At 33.5% G+C, this 13144-nt stretch overlaps 1 protein-coding gene across 1 annotated transcript in view; it reads left to right on the top strand.

Annotated features, from left to right (window-relative positions):
- Positions 1–225: 225 nt before the first annotated feature.
- The window catches only part of Tpst (Tyrosylprotein sulfotransferase), a 210398-nt gene continuing 197479 nt past the window's right edge, over positions 226–13144 (top strand). The window contains exon 1 of the mRNA XM_064068168.1: positions 226–414. The gene's annotated coding sequence lies outside the window, so the exon portion shown is untranslated. The remainder of the gene's footprint in view (positions 415–13144) is intronic.

Below are 13144 nucleotides of genomic sequence, written 5' to 3'. Positions count from 1 at the left end.
GATCTTCGCTAACTACACTGGTAAGTTGTCGACCTTGAAATTTGCTTAAATTTTGAAAAGACATATAACAGCCATTTAATTTCACGCATAACTTTAATGACATAAAAAACCTGATAAGAAGGTTCATAATCGTTACACAGATAACTGTTCTACCCACTCTTGTTTGTCATTTCCACCGCGCGATGGCGCCACCGAAGTTTGTTATGTTCTGTCATTTTGCTTTCATTGAACTGTCAGTTGCTTCCTCGCAGTTTGGTCAGTTTGGCAAAAGTCTCAGCAGGTGTGGTGTGTGTTTCGCAAAAGCTAACCTGTACGTATCGTATTATTTCGGCGGTCCACAACTTCCTCACAGACTTTTCGAAAATTTTCGTCAAGACGTCCTCGAGTGCTCGAAGAAACGCCGTTTTCTGACAGGTAAGTCACGATTTTACTTTCGCCGCGGCGATTTATTTTGGTTTTTGTGTTGTGTGTTCCGCGTGTCAAAGTAGACGTGCTCGTGGTAAAGATGATCCCTATGAATTTTAATAAGAATAACGGTAATTTAGTTTGCGCGTGTAATTCGTATGTGTGCAAACATCGCGGAGTAAATAATAAATTTGAAAAAGAGGAGTCGAGGAAGCGCGCCGAGTTGTGTGTACACTTTTACTGTTGTTGCGGTTGGGTAAGAAAGGAAGAACGGAGGTCATCTTCGGTATAATTGAAAGTAACAATACACTAAACACGGCTAATTAGCGTCGGTTTGTTTTTGTTTTTGTTTGCTAGTTTTTATGGCTGGAGTTTGTTCTTCACGCACGGAGTTGTGGATTTGCATTTGTTGTTTCGTTGTTTGGTTTTCCCACAGTGTTTTTACTCAGGAACGATAGTCGGGAATTATTGGAATCAGGTCATTTTGATGAATGTTCAATTTCAAATTTTCCGTTTGTCAGAAATTACCCAATTTGAAATTTTAAGGTTATCGTGGAAGGAGCAAAACGATGACCAAAATGTGTCACCATTCTCTTTAAAAAAATCGATGACGTCACAAATGGACTTTGAAATTTTGATAAAACACATGAAAGCTCAGGAATTGTTGATTTTGCGCCTGCTAAAGTGACCGTTATCTGAAAAGAGTTATTAAATACATTATAATTGAAAAATGGGGTTTGATAAGGAAATAATTTCCGATTTGTTTTTATTTTGTTTAAAGCTGAAATTCCACTGTGTGCTTGTTCGGGTTACATACCGAGGCACCATACGACGTGCCGTGGAATTTGTTCTTTATGTCATTTGGTTATCGGATTAATAACATGCTACTGGGTCGTAGTGAGTTAATTGTTCCATAATTGCATAAAAAATGAATAATGTAACAGCTGGCTAATAACTTTTCCAGATACGAAGTTTACTGATAATAAAATACGTACAATGCCTGAGTTACCTTATTTTCTATAATTAAGATTTTACTTTATTATTAGAATGCAATTAAGGTGTAATTTTTGTTATCGCAACGCTTTTAATTGTTTATATTTTTTATGTTTGAAAATGATAATTGTTATCGTAATTTATTCATTTATCAAAAATATAGGTTTATGTTGCAACGTTGTATATGCTATATTTGCAGTGTACTAAATCAAGCTCCCCCTTTCAAGCTGCGGAGTTTTATGTAATAAGACACCCCTTGTATCAGTATATAAAATTTGGATTCGGGCAGCGGTGCTCTGGTGTACTACAGCTACCGAAAAATTCCCGACTTCCGGATGGCCGCATCCGCTCCTACCCACGATCTTTTGCCCTTCAAACAATTTGAAAAAAGCTCGGGGATCTTTCTGTGTGTTGTTTTATAAGCCAGTTGAAAGAATCTCAGGGATCCCTTTTTGTTTTATTTTTGAAGTGGTTTGAAAGAATCTCTGGGACTTGTTTTATTTTATTTTTGAAGTAATTTTTAAAAATCTCAGGGACCCCTTTTTGTTTTATTTTTGAAGTGGTTTGAAAGAATCTCTGGGAATCCTTTTGTTTGGTTTTTGAAGTAGTTTGAAAGAATCTCGGGAACCCCTTTTGTTCTATTTTTGAAGTAATTTTAAAAAATCTCAGGGACCCTTTTTTGTTTTATTTTTGAAGTGGTTTGAAAGAATCTCTGGGACTTGTTTTATTTTATTTTTGAAGTAATTTTTAAAAATCTCAGGGACCCCTTTTTGTTTTATTTTTGAAGTGGTTTGAAAGAATCTCTGGGAATCCTTTTGTTTGGTTTTTGAAGTAGTTTGAAAGAATCTCGGGAACCCCTATTGTTCTATTTTTGAAGTAATTTTTAAAAATCTCAGGGACTCCTTTTTGTTTTATTTTTGAAGTGGTTTGAAAGAATCTCTGGGACTTGTTTTATTTTATTTTTGAAGTAATTTTTAAAAATCTCAGGGACCCCTTTTTGTTTTATTTTTGAAGTGGTTTGAAAGAATCTCTGGGAATCCTTTTGTTTGGTTTTTGAAGTAGTTTGAAAGAATCTCGGGAACCCCTATTGTTCTATTTTTGAAGTAATTTTTAAAAATCTCAGGGACTCCTTTTTGTTTTATTTTTGAAGTGGTTTGAAAGAATCTCCGGGACCCCTTTTTGTTTTATTTTTGAAGTGGTTTGAAAGAATATCTGGGACTCGTTTTGATTGATTTTTGAAGTAGTTGGAAAGAATCTCGGAGCCCCCTTTTGTTCTATTTTTGAAGTATTTAAAAAATCTCAGGGACCCCTTTTTGTTTTATGTTTGAAGTGGTTTAAAAGAATGTCTGGGACTCCTTTTGTTTGGTTTTTGAAGTTTGAAAGAATCTCGGGAACTCCTTCTGTTCTATTTTTGAAGTAATTTTAAACAATCTCAGAGACCGCTTTTTGTTTTATTTTTGAAGTGGTTTGAAAGAATCTTGGGGACTTCTTTTATTTTGTTTTTGAAGTATAGTTTGAAAGAATCTCGAGGACCCCTTTTTGATTTATTTTTGAAGTGGTTTGAAAGAATCTCAGCGACTTCTTTTGTTTTGTTTTTGAAGTTGCTTGAAAGAATCTCGGGGACCCCTTTTGCTCTGTTTTTGAAGTAATTTTAAAGAATCTCAGGGAACCACTTTTGTTTTATTTTTGAATTGGTTTGAAAGAATCTCGGGGGCCCATTTTGTTCTGTTTTTGAAGTATTTTAAAAAATTTCAGGGATCCCGTTTTGTTTTATTTTTGAAGTGGTTTGAAAGAATCTCAGGGACTTCTTTTGTTCTATTTTTGAAGTAATTTTAAAAAATCTCAGGGACCCCTTTTTGTTTTATTTTTGAAGTGGTTTGGAAGAATCTCTGGGACTCCTTTTGTTTTGTTTTTGAAGTAGTTCGAAAGAATCTCGGGGGCCCCGTTTGTTCAGTTTGTAAAGTAATTTTAAAGAATCTCAGGGACCCCTTTTTGTTTTATTTTTGAAGTGGTTTGAAAGAATCTCTGGGACTTGTTTTGTTCTATTTTTGAAGTAATTCTAAAAAATCTCAGGGATCCCTTTTTGTTTTATTTTTGAAGTGGTTTGAAAGAATCTCTGGGAATCCTTTTGTTTTGTTTTTGAAGTAGTTTGAAAGAATACCGGGGACTCCTTTTGTTTTCTTTTTGAAGTAGTTGGAAAGAATCGCGGGGGCCCCGTTTGTTCAGTTTGTGAAGTAATTTTAAAAAATCTCAGGGACCCCTTCTTGTTTTATTTTTGAAGTGGTTTGAAAGAATCTCTGGGACTTGTTTTGTTCTATTTTTGAAGTAATTTTAAAAAATCTCAGGGATCCCTTTTTGTTTTATTTTTGAAGTGGTTTGAAAGAATCTCTGGGCCCCCTTTTGTTCTGTTTTTGAAGTAATTTTAAAGAATCTCAGGGACCGCTTTTTGTTTTATTTTTGAAGTGGTTTGAAAGAATCTCTGGGAATCCTTTTGTTTGGTTTTTGAAGTAGTTTGAAAGAATCTCGGGAACCCCTTTTGTTCTATTTTTGAAGTAATTTTAAAGAATCTCAGGGACCCCTTTTTGTTTTATTTTTGAAGTGGTTTGAAAGAATCTCTGGGACTTGTTTTGTTCTATTTTTGAAGTAATTCTAAAAAAATCTCAGGGATCCCTTTTTGTTTTATTTTTGAAGTGGTTTGAAAGAATCTCTGGGAATCCTTTTGTTTTGTTTTTGAAGTAGTTTGAAAGAATACCGGGGACTCCTTTTGTTTTGTTTTTGAAGTAGTTGGAAAGAATCTCGGGGGCCCCGTTTGTTCAGTTTGTGAAGTAATTTTAAAAAATCTCAGGGACCCCTTTTTGTTTTATTTTTGAAGTGGTTTGAAAGAATCTCTGGGACTTGTTTTGTTCTATTTTTGAAGTAATTTTAAAAAATCTCAGGAATCCCTTTTTGTTTTATTTTTGAAGTGCTTTGAAAGAATCTCTGGGCCCCCTTTTGTTCTGTTTTTGAAGTAATTTTAAAGAATCTCAGGGACCGCTTTTTGTTTTATTTTTGAAGTGGTTTGAAAGAATCTCTGGAAATCCTTTTGTTTGGTTTTTGAAGTAGTTTGAAAGAATCTCGGGAACCCCTTTTGTTCTATTTTTGAAGTAATTTTAAAGAATCTCAGGGACCCCTTTTTGTTTTATTTTTGAAGTGGTTTGAAAGAATCTCTGGGACTCCTTTTGTTTTGTTTTTGAAGTAGTTGGAAAGAATCTCGGGGGCCCCGTTTGTTCAGTTTGTGAAGTAATTTTAAAGAATCTCAGGGACCCCTTTTTGTTTTATTTTTGAAGTGGTTTGAAAGAATCTCCAAGACTCCTTTTGTTTGGTTTTTGAAGTAGTTTGAAAGAATCTCGGGAACCCCTTTTGTTCTATTTTTGAAGTAATTTTAAAAAATCTCAGGGACCCTTTTTTGTTTTATTTTTGAAGTGGTTTGAAAGAATCTCTGGGACTTGTTTTATTTTATTTTTGAAGTAATTTTTAAAAATCTCAGGGACCCCTTTTTGTTTTATTTTTGAAGTGGTTTGAAAGAATCTCTGGGAATCCTTTTGTTTGGTTTTTGAAGTAGTTTGAAAGAATCTCGGGAACCCCTATTGTTCTATTTTTGAAGTAATTTTTAAAAATCTCAGGGACTCCTTTTTGTTTTATTTTTGAAGTAGTTGGAAAGAATCTCGGGGGCCCCGTTTGTTCAGTTTGTAAAGTAATTTTAAAGAATCTCAGGGACCCCTTTTTGTTTTATTTTTGAAGTGGTTTGAAAGAATCTCTGGGACTTGTTTTGTTCTATTTTTGAAGTAATTCTAAAAAAATCTCAGGGATCCCTTTTTGTTTTATTTTTGAAGTGGTTTGAAAGAATCTCTGGGAATCCTTTTGTTTTGTTTTTGAAGTAGTTTAATAATAATAATAATAATAATAATAACTTTATAATAATAATAATAATAATAACTTTATTGCCCAACAGTTTCCCATTAACAGGACAAAATACATATTTGTGTACATGTACAATAAAATAAAATTCAATTCAATTAAATTAACTTAAAATAAATTAAATTACAATAATAGAAGAATATAAACTTAAATATTACAAAAACATAAATTAAAAAGTTATTTGTTTGATCCCATTAGCAAAAATATCATCATATAACTTATTAGCACAACGATATAGGTTAGTTATTGGAGATTTTTTTAACATATTAGTCTTGGGTTTGGGTAAATAAAATGTCACCGCATGACGATTATTCAGACGTGGCACATAGAAATTGATCATCGATAGGATGTGAGGACAATCAACTCTATTATGTACAATTTTCCAAAGAAATTTCGCAGAGTGCATATCTCTTCGCATGACCAAAGACTGAAACTTATGCTGATCAAGAAGAGCACTATATTCCATAGTTCTTTCAGGAAAATAACCATACAGCTTAAAAGACATAAACTTCAGAAATCGACGTTGAATACGCTCAATAATAAGTTTGTATTGTAAATAATAAGGTGACCATATTACTGCAGCATATTCGAGTTTACTGACTACAAAACAAAAGTAAAATGATTTGAATAAAGCTGGAGTTCTAAAATATTTCGAAATGCGTATTACAAATCCCAGAGATTTTGAGGCAGATGATACAAGTGTTTCAATGTGCTCTGAAAAAGTTAACTGTGAATCAAAGACTACGCCCAAGTCTTTAACAGTGTCATTTTTAATAAGATTTTGGTCATTGATGTAATAAGCAGAAAACAAATGATTTATTTTGCGAGTAAAAGTCACAAAACAGCACTTAATAGTGTTCAAAAGAATTTTATTTTCTACAGACCATCTGTAAATCATGTCTAGGTTGTCCTGAAGAAGCTTCATGTCATTAAGATTATCAATGGAAGAATAAATTTTTAAATCGTCAGCAAATCCAAGTCTAGGACATGTAAGTGCCCTCAATAAGTCATCAATAAATAATATAAAAAGAAGAGGTCCCAGGTTGGAACCTTGAGGTACACCTGACGTTGACACATACTCATGTGATAAGTAACCATTATAAAAGACATAGTTAATTCGTGCAACCAAGTAGGATTCAATAAGTTTAATAAATGATAGAGACATGCCAAAAAAACTGAGCTTATTCAGCAGCAAGTTGTGATCAACACGGTCAAACGCACTAGAAAAGTCCGTGTAGATTACATCCACTTGTCCACCTTTATCTAATTCTTCAGAAATATATTGCGTTACTATCATGAGGTTTGTAATGGTCGATTTACCAGTTAAAAAACCGTGTTGATAAGGAGAGATGTGAAGATGAGTATTAAGATAGATGGTACTGTATATAACTTGTTCAAATATTTTCGAAAAGTTATTTAATATAGCTATTGGTCTATAGTTTTTTAGTTGAGAGATATCATTCTTCTTATAAATCGGAACAACTCTAGCACGTTTCCACAATATGGGAAAACAACATGAAGAAATAGCTAAGTTAATAATTGAACATAAAGGTTTAGCCAAAACGTATCTGCAATCACGAACTAAAAAGCTGGGTATCAGATCATCACCTGCTGTATTTTTGTTTGAAAAGGTTGACATTATTTTTATTAAATCCTCTTCACATACCTTTTGTAAATTGAAAGTATTATAAGAAGTGTGAGTATCAACAACTGGAACATTTGATGAATCACTAAAAGATTGAGAGAATGTGCTTGCAAAAGCATTTACAATTTCACTTGCAGAGTCATACATTATATTACCATCATACATTCTGCCCGGAATCCTGGTTGTGCCTTGCTTCATGTGTAAGTACTTGAATACTTCCTTGGGGTCGGAATGAAGGGATTGTTCAATTCGATCCATATAAGAAGCATAAGCTGTAGAGATATCATTCTTGCAAAGACGGCGTAATCTTTTAAAATTCTCTAAATAAATAACATTCTTACTAGATCTCCACTTCCGCCTGTAGTAATTTTTGAGTTTTAAGTTAGATATAATACTAGAGGAAAACCAAGGAGGATACTGACACTTTTGTGTTGTATTTTGGGGAACTGAGTTTTCCAAAATTCCGTATAGAATATTATAAAAAGCATGAAGTGCTTGGTTTACCTCAGAGTACCTTTCAAGACAGGACCAGTCCATGTTAAGAAGATCATTGTATAATGTAATGAAATTCGCTTTTCTGAAGTTGAATCGTTTATTTTGAGCAGACGGAAACGGAAGTGAATTCAGACTGGCCGGGATTTGAACTGAAATTGCCAGGGCAGGGTGATGGTTGTCCTCAATTATAAATGGTTGATCATCTCGAATAACCTCAATACTGTAATTTGGATTGGATAATACTAAGTCTAAAACTCTATTATTTGTATTAATTATGCCATTAAATTGCGCAAGACCAAGAGAACTGCATAAGTGTTGAAGAGATCTAGCACTAGTGCATGTAGTATTTTTATCAATATAAGATGTTATGTTAAAGTCTCCAATTATTAAGACAGATTTATTAGCAAGGAATATTTCAAGTGCTTCAAAAAAGATTTCATAGTCATTAGATGATAAATTCGGGGGTATATACAATACAACAAGGAAAAAATGTGTAGTAGACAACTGACATTCACATACAGCAATATCAATCAATGGCACCAGTTGAGAAATGTTCGAAACGTCAACAACAGTGTATAATATTTTATCAATAAGACCAATTACAACACCTCCACCATCAGATTTGTTAACAACATCAAATTTTCGGTCAACTCGAACAATATTATAACAAGAAGGAAATAATTCATAATCCTGAATAGAGTTATTTAACCATGATTCGGTAGCAATAACAATATCATATGAGGATTCACAACCGCCAAGATAAAAATCATGTGTTTTAGATCGAAGACCCCTTGTATTTTGATAGTAGATAGTAATGATGGTGGGATTATTGTTGGGCGCGTTTAGTTTAAATTTGAGACAATGCCAGGAATTCCATTTTTATATTTGATTTTAAGATTCAACTCTCCATTGGCTAAACGATTAGATAATTCATTTTTAACAGCTTTATAAGCCTGAAGCTGCATTGGTGTTCGGTCAGACGAAATAGAAATATTACTGTAATCAGGAATAAGTTTAAGCTTAAAAGAATTACGCAAGATGTCAATAACATTACCAGTCGAAGACAAAAATACCTTCACAGGACGACAACGCTCTTGTTTAGAAGAATCAAATTTTCCCAACCGCATAAAGTTTAAATCGTTTTCATTGAAACCAACCGCGGAAAGAATTTTTGGAAGTATAACTTTATCAGCGTTCAGTTGATCGTTATTTGTCTTAAGATCCTTGTCTTCTTTGAGACCAAAGACAACGATGTTAAACTTACGTTTCTCTCTATCGGCTACCTCCTGAACAATCTTTTCCACATCAAGTAAATTAGCCTGTGAATTTGTAGCATCCGGTGTCAGCATTTTTGATTTCAACTCATTGATATCATTTTGTAGTGCAATAATGATTTTCTTTAAACTATTGATATCATTTCCCAACTGGGCACAATTCTTGCATGTCCAAGTCAAGCCGGACTTTGAGTGAATTTTTCTGGCCTCCCCTGATGAAATATTCACACAATCAATTTTATAGGGTTTGTTACATACACAACAGTTCACAATTTTATGAGGTTCTGCAGGACCATTACAACAACTACAATTTATAACGCTCATAATTCAGGAAGTTGGATATAACAGGGACACTTTTTTCACACTGGCGGTGTCGGTCGCAGTGACTTTCTAAAAAATATTCACACACAAGGAAAGATCGACAACGGCAGGGAACAGCGACTGAGTACAAAGGTTAAGCCAATTGAGAAGAGGAATTTTAAAGGCACTAATAATCAATAACAGCATTCATTGACATTCAATTAAGGAGCAATAAAAAGTGAACACAAGAACATTCACTGATAGAAGTTGTGAATTAAAGTGCTCACTTACCAGCCAAATTACCAAGCTATTTCAAATCAAGGGACATTCAAATGCACATCACAAAATTCAGAAGATTTTACACTATCTGAATATGTAATTTTTATGTAATAATTCGCACTATAACTTCTGAAACTTATGAAGATTTCACCAGCAAGAATTTTACGTACGTACACTTGATAAGATTCTCAATGAATTGCTTGAATAGTTTGAAAGAATACCGGGGACTCCTTTTGTTTTGTTTTTGAAGTAGTTGGAAAAAATCTCAGGGACCCCTTTTTGTTTTATTTTTGAAGTGGTTTGAAAGAATCTCCGGGACCCCTTTTTGTTTTATTTTTGAAGTGGTTTGAAAGAATATCTGGGACTCGTTTTGATTGATTTTTGAAGTAGTTGGAAAGAATCTCGGAGCCCCCTTTTGTTCTATTTTTGAAGTATTTAAAAAATCTCAGGGACCCCTTTTTGTTTTATGTTTGAAGTGGTTTAAAAGAATGTCTGGGACTCCTTTTGTTTGGTTTTTGAAGTTTGAAAGAATCTCGGGAACTCCTTCTGTTCTATTTTTGAAGTAATTTTAAACAATCTCAGGGACCCCTTTTTGTTTTATTTTTGAAGTGGTTTGAAAGAATCTCTGGGACTCCTTTTGTTTTGTTTTTGAAGTAGTTGGAAAGAATCTCGGGGGCCCCGTTTGTTCAGTTTGTGAAGTAATTTTAAAGAATCTCAGGGACCCCTTTTTGTTTTATTTTTGAAGTGGTTTGAAAGAATCTCCAAGACTCCTTTTGTTTGGTTTTTGAAGTATTTTGAAAGAATCTCGGGGACGCATTTTGTTCTATTTTTGAAGTAATTTTTAAGAATCAGGGACTCCTTTTGTTTTGTTTTTGAAGTAATTTGAAAGAATCTCGGGGACCTCTTTTTGTTTTATTTTTGAAGTGGTTTGAAAGAATCTCTGGGACTCCTTTTGTTTGGTTTTTGAAGTAGTTTGAAAGAATCTCGGGGACCTCTTTTGTTCTGTTTTTGAAGTAAGTGATTTTAAAGAATCTCAGGGTCCCCTTTTTGTTTTATTTTTGAAGTGGTTTGAAAGAATCTCTGGGACCCCTTTTGTTTGGTTTTTGAAGTAGTTTGAAAGAATCTCGGGAACCCCTTTTGTTCTATTTTTGAAGTAATTTTAAAGAATCTCAGGGACCCCTTTTTGTTTTATTTTTGAAGTGGTTTGAAAGAATCTCTGGGACTCCTTTTGTTTTGTTTTTGAAGTAGTTGGAAAGAATCTCGGGGGCCCCGTTTGTTCAGTTTGTGAAGTAATTTTAAAGAATCTCAGGGACCCCTTTTTGTTTTATTTTTGAAGTGGTTTGAAAGAATCTCCAAGACTCCTTTTGTTTGGTTTTTGAAGTATTTTGAAAGAATCTCGGGGACGCATTTTGTTCTATTTTTGAAGTAATTTTTAAGAATCAGGGACTCCTTTTGTTTTGTTTTTGAAGTAATTTGAAAGAATCTCGGGGACCTCTTTTTGTTTTATTTTTGAAGTGGTTTGAAAGAATCTCGGGGACCCCTTTTGTTTTGTTTTTGAAGTAATTTTAAAGAATTTCGCTGACCCCTTTTGTATAGTATTGTGCTACCGGACAGGAAACATATCTAGTATATATCAGGAATTTAAAATCTGTATTTGTATCACTTATGAAACGTGAACTTGTTGTAAATCATTTTTACGCATCTGAAAGCGTGTTGACCCAGAACCCGGTCCATTTTTATATTATTTAGAGTAATAAAACACACTACGAGCTTGATGGGTTTTCGTTTATGGTTTCGCATCATTTGCGCCAGAGATCTGTTATATCGACTGTTTGAAGTAAAATAGTATACGTCGTAAAGCGTTGTTTATACAGCTGTTGATTGGCCAAGCAAGCTTAAAAAAAATAACAAAACAGATAGACCGACTTTACGACATATTGTAATTTTGACGGCCACCGACGTAAAATAAACATGTTCCAGCAAGGGGTGAGTCGAACACGGTCTGTTTATTTACTTGCTTAATTTTGTATTTCAAGACTGACTTGTCGAACCCACACCTGTGTAATCGTGCCTTAAAAACTACACACTTTGAAGCTCACTTTTCGGTGTTCAATAAACATAATAAATTTTTATTGTTGTACGAATCAATATTAAATGATTTTTCTGTTTGAATGTTTATCAACGGCGCGATTGATCTTGCTATAACTGGAGCAAACAGAGCTATCGATTGAAGTCGAACCTATTTTACTTCGATATACAGTAATAAAACGCACACATTTAAAACACACTTTCTTGATTTTCAGTTTTAATCGCGATTTTTTTTGCGTAGACCTCGTTTCGTTATTAACGATCACTTTCCACTTCTTTCGAAATAAAAAAAAATGTCTGCAATATCTTTGCGCAAAGATTTTCTTCCACGAGGTATTTATTCTGTTCAAAACACATAAAACATTCTGAAGCTTGCGTACACGAAGCTGTTATTTTTAAAATACACATCGGAGGTTTATACGCTGAATTCACTGTGGACGGTATCGGTAGCCGTAATTTAAAACATATTATTTTAGTGGAGCTAAAGCCACTGTTTCTTTTTAATACCATTGTTGACACATCTGGCGGAATCGTAACACGTTAACGGTTTTTCGTTCTTCGTTTTAACCAGTCCTAGGATGAATTGCACTACAATTCAATTAGAAACTAATCTGAAGCACTAGTGCACTTTTCTTTGTCCGACATTTCAAACCACATAATGCTAGTTTTGTAGTAATATTTTTACAGAAACGAGGGAAAAAGTTCGCGATATTATTTCCTAGCTATTTAGTCGAGTTCTGTCGATTGGTTGTGTTATACGTAACTGTAAAAAGTAAGCGACTAAAACGAATAATTATATCATTTTTACAACTTTCACTTAATTTGTATCTTCTCAGATGACAAGTTACGAATTCTCGAAATGTGTAGTGCTGCATTATTGCGGTCATCGTTTTTACGTATGGTAAGAGCGATATAACCTGATTTAAATTCAAAGCAAAATTTTAGTATTTTATTAATTTATGTTAAAAAACTCATTTAAAATGTAAATTCATCGCATGGAGTTTTAAATGTTAAATAATACATGTTTGTTGTGGATTTGTTGATAATGTCATTGCGTTTTTGTTGTTTTTGGCGAAATTTCTGGGTGCAGCGGTTGGCAATTTATGTGACAATATTGACACTGCAGTGTTACTATTTTTTCCAAAATTAGTAGAATTTACATGAAATTTGAAAAAAAATGCGCTATGATCGTACACGTCGTTTAGAACATGCCATAATAGACTCACACCGAGCCAAAGAAGTGGGAAGAGCAATCAACCGATAAGTGTTGACATTAAACCAAGGAGGTCAATAAAAAAATAAGTGTTTATTAAGCGCTTTGGTGATAATTTCTGTGTTAGAAAGCATATCGTAGTGTTCCCTATTAAATCTAATATTACCACTCTTTGTATTTCTCATTTATTTCAGACTTAAACTTTCTTAATCCAAATTTCCACGTTTTAAAACTGTGTTAATCTAATCGTTTTCTCGTTTGAGAAAATATTTTTTTTTAGTTTTTTGTAAATATATACTTATTACTTCACTGTCTGTCTGTCCGTCCGTCTGTCTGTTTGCCGTCCCGATTTTTATTAGACAGGTAATCTTCGAAAGTACTGGGCCGATTGTTGTCAAATTATATATGTATATTTTATATTATATACGTGTGATTTATCATTCCATTCATATTTTTTTAATTTGCATATACAGGGTGACTCAAAAAAATCAGTCA

Source organism: Zophobas morio, unplaced genomic scaffold (genome assembly GCF_036711695.1).
Source record: "Zophobas morio isolate AGI-343-1 ecotype UQ-CSIRO unplaced genomic scaffold, CSIRO_AGI_Zmor_V1 ptg000004l, whole genome shotgun sequence".
Lineage (NCBI taxonomy): Eukaryota > Metazoa > Arthropoda > Insecta > Coleoptera > Tenebrionidae > Zophobas > Zophobas morio.
This window is presented reverse-complemented; position numbering and strand designations above follow the sequence as displayed.